Consider the following 4,128-nt stretch of genomic DNA (forward strand, 5'->3'; position numbering starts at 1 on the left):
TCTTCTTTGGTCCAAACTATATATTCTGCTCACATTCATACTTTCTCTTTTGCTACTGTACTTTCCTTTGACTCCATCTGTTTTTCCATATCCTATCTTAATCCCCTTTCACCTTTGTTTCTGTCTCGACTATCACTCTATCTGTAAACTATCCTCTAGAATTAATCAGGTTAGCTAATCAAAATGCTGGCATTCACATGAAGTTCAGTTAATTGCGTCTCCTCTATTTTATGAGGAAATAACCATAGAGGAGCTTTGTATTCTGATTAGCTGAAAGGTTCTTCTTGTAGTAAAAAAAATTAAGCAGCAAGGCACAATAGACAGTACATTTCTTGGCAATTATAGCTTGCTTTGGATGGTGTTAGGAGAAGCACAATAAGTGCCAGTAGTACACTGCCTGGAGTTCTCCCTTGCAATTAAGAAATGGAAATTACAAAAAGGATCAAGTCAGCCTTGTACGTTTAGGGTGGAATTCATGCCAGCAGAGCCCTCACAAGCCCCTTTACACTGGTATGAATTTTGCCTTTGCTTTGTACTATTGCCATGAGTACAGACTATTAACAGTCAGAAAGAACTCCATGCACGTTGTGTCCCAAATTCCATGGCCCTTTTCAAATCCATTATTTGACATTACAATTGGAACATTTTATCTAATTATAAATCATTGCTGTCTTCTCCTAGGGTAGACAGTGATCAGAATTCCCCACTGGCCCAAATCGCTAAAAATTGCTTAAACGTGCTGCTCTGACTCTGCTGCCGAATCTTGATTATAGCTAGTTAGGTAAGGTTTGGGGAAGCATCTGGTATGACCTAGGTTACTATGGAACTCATTAAATTGAGACACTGAAACTCCCTAGTGAAGTATGTAAACTATTAGCGGTATATTAATATTCACACAAAACTAACTAAACTCCCAAAGTCCTATCCCAGAATAGACTGGGCACACTGTAAAACCTGGGTAGGATAAAAGCAGCCATCTCTGTGGTTATCCAGAATCCTGGTCAGGAGTAGCAGGGATGCCTTGGTCTGTTACACCTCTTGTCATGATTATGTACCTACCTTCCAAAAGAAAGGTGCAGTGACTTACCAAATGCTAATGTTGCTAACCTGAATCATAGGGACTACATGAAGAAGAAACTGGATGAAAAGGAAAATGCATGTATACCTTTTTGGACAAAGATATATTTTAAATTGTAACTAGGAAGGAGTAGATCTTCAAATTCATTTGGGGACCAAGCATCCATGCTTCCGGTGTCTTGTGGCGACCAGTGTCCTTATTCTCTCCACCCCTGCCTACTTTTTCTTCTGTCCTAAGATTCATGGTGCTGAACTTCATTCCTTCTTGCATGTTGTCTGCTGACAGATGGCATTCAGCCTACAGCACAGCTGCAATGGGAGAGAGAAAACATGCAGTGATGGAGGAGAGCAAAGGAAGCAGTGCCACTAGGAGGGAGAGCCAAGGAGGATAAAACTGGAAAAATGTTATGGAACATTTTGGGGGAAAGACCCACGGCAAAAGTGTCACCACCATGGGGGTGTCAGAAATGTGAGTAGTCAGAAAAGTATTAGGAGTTACTGGCTCATAAAGGGCATGGGTATTTTTGTTTCCTCTACCATTCATATCTGTCTGCAGCTCTTACCAGCCTGTTCACAACAGGGCATTTCAGAGAAAAGTGCAGTCTAGTGATTAAAGCTTTGCCATTTCCTATGGCCTTAATTTTTGCACAGGGAATGCCTTCCTGTGTGATCTTGGGTCACTTTCCCACTCAAGTATCTCATCCATAAAATGGACATTAATGTCTCCTTCTGTGGGATGTTATAAGAATTAACTAGATAATATTTGTCACGTGTTTTGAGCTTGAAAGGAATATATAAGCAATAGGATTTGTACATTTAACCCAATGATTCTCCACCAAGATCTTGCAGCACTCTGTCTAGGGTGGCATCTTGGAGTGCCTTAAGAACCTTTAAAGGGTGCCACAGGGTGCAAGGCCATGTTAGCATTGTTACATGTGCAAAAATAATTCACATCATAAACCCAAACTTTTCAAATAGGAATCCAGACATTTCCTGAATTAATCCAGAATGAGCACACTGTGGGGGCCCATTCTGGGTTCTTTGCAATAAAATAATTGTTCTATTATTTCCTGTTGTCTAATAAACAAATGAAAACTAAGAGCTGGCATTTTCCAAGGAAGGGGTGCTTCGAGTCTCTTGAGGGGGGCCTCGAGTCTAAAAAAGTTGAGAACTACTGCTTTAGCCTTACCACACGTGGTCCAGTTTTTTAAGGACTGTGATAAACCACTGGTCTGGGTGACAACTGGCATTTTGGCCAATAGCAGGGATTAAACAAAAGACCTCCAGCATGCAATTAATTCCAACTCAGTCATTCAGAGAATTGCCTCCTTAACTGGTCAAGCACAGGGAGAGGCACACAACACGGCACTCGATGGCTGTGCGCAACGTTAGTAGGACTAGTGTGCATGACCAAGGGTGTGATTGGGTGGAAACCTTTTACCAGCTTCCCTTTTGTGGAATGAGCTAGTGGAGCTGATTCATTATCTGCTATCAACAGGGCAGTGATTTGAATTTGTGAATGCTGTTTCCTTCACGCAATGTGTGCAGTTAGCAGATTTGCAGAGTGTTTGAATGCGTGTAAGGCCACAGATGCTTATAATTTGCAGGACCAAATGCACTTTATGTTAATCCCTAATTTACCTAACAGAGAACATAGTTCAAAGGTAATAACCGTCTGTGATGAAAACAGAGGAACTGAGGAAGGATGTCCTAGGAAAATCAATGAACAGAAGGCATTACATAAGGAACAGTCTTGCCTTGGTTCAGGAGATTGGCTGGGTGACCCTACAGCTCTTTTCCCATCTCCATTTTTTACAATTCTATGAGCCTTAGCACAGCATTAAAAGAAGAGCTGCGGGGTCTGTATAGCATGGCATTAATAAACATGAGATGAAGGCAATATTCACACCTAAAAGAGCTGTGCGGCGCAATAGCCCTGCAAGCAGGTGTGAGCCCAGGGGGATAAGAAGTTGTACCCACTGAGGAACAGGGCAGCCCGGACAGGCCACGTGGGATGACTGTCTGACATCTCGCAGCCCGCTGTGTAGGCCATCCAACATCCTGCTTGCTCAGGACAGTTGCTCTGTGTTTCTCCTCCTGCTAACGTGCGAGAGATGAAACAACAAAATGGTACTGGGTTTGCTCCTCTAGAGCTTCAGTCTGGAGGGGTCTGATACTCCTCACAGCCAGGACATGCTGGTCCCCAGCAAGGAGGCTTCTCCTCTAGGCATCAGGCATGAATGAAACCAGCTCTCCCAGGGAAAGCAAGCAGGCAGCCTCCCTGGAAAACACCCGTGGGACCCTCATCCCCTCTTCTCTCCTCACCGCCTTTGTCTTCCTGCTCCTCAGAAATCTCTAAGTGACACCGCCACCCCAGCTGCTGGCAGCGCTCCCTCCTTATGCATGTGGCTTCCCCCTCTCTCCTAGGTCCCTGCCAGCCTCCCTTCCCCTCAGGCTCCACAAAGACCCTTCTTCTTCCCTCTTTCTAGGTCTTCCCCCCCTTCAGGCTCCACAAAGACCCCTCTTCTTCCTCCTTTCCATGTCTTCCGACCTTTCAGGCTCCATGAAGACCCTTCTTCTTCTTCCTCCTTTCCATGTCTTCCCCCTGTCTGCCAGTCCCCTCCCCTCACACTCCACAAAGACCCCTCTTCTTCCTCCTTTCTATGTCTTCCCCCCCTCCCCTTTTGCAGATCCCCTCCCTTCAGGCTCCATGAAAACCCTTCTTCTTCCACCTTTCCATGTCTACCCCCCGCCTTTGCCAGTCCCTTCCCTTCAGGCTCCATGAAGACCCCTCTTCTTCCTCCTTTCCATGTCTCCCCCCTCCCAACTTTGCAGATCCCCTCCCTTCAGGCTCCACAAAGACCCCTCTTCTTCCTACTTTCCATGTCTTTCCCCCACTTCAGGCTCGAGGAAGACCCCCCTTCTTCCTCCGTCCCATGCCCGCCCCCCTCAGCCGGTGCCTGCCCGGTGGGGGCTCGCGTGCCTGGGCTGCCCTTGCCCCGGGCTGGGCCCCGGCATCCTCCCCGCAGCCCCGGCCCCCGCGGGGCGGCC

The sequence above is a fragment of the Alligator sinensis genome, unplaced genomic scaffold, assembly GCF_000455745.1.
Source record: "Alligator sinensis unplaced genomic scaffold, ASM45574v1 scaffold157_1, whole genome shotgun sequence".
In the NCBI taxonomy this organism is placed as follows: domain Eukaryota; kingdom Metazoa; phylum Chordata; order Crocodylia; family Alligatoridae; genus Alligator; species Alligator sinensis.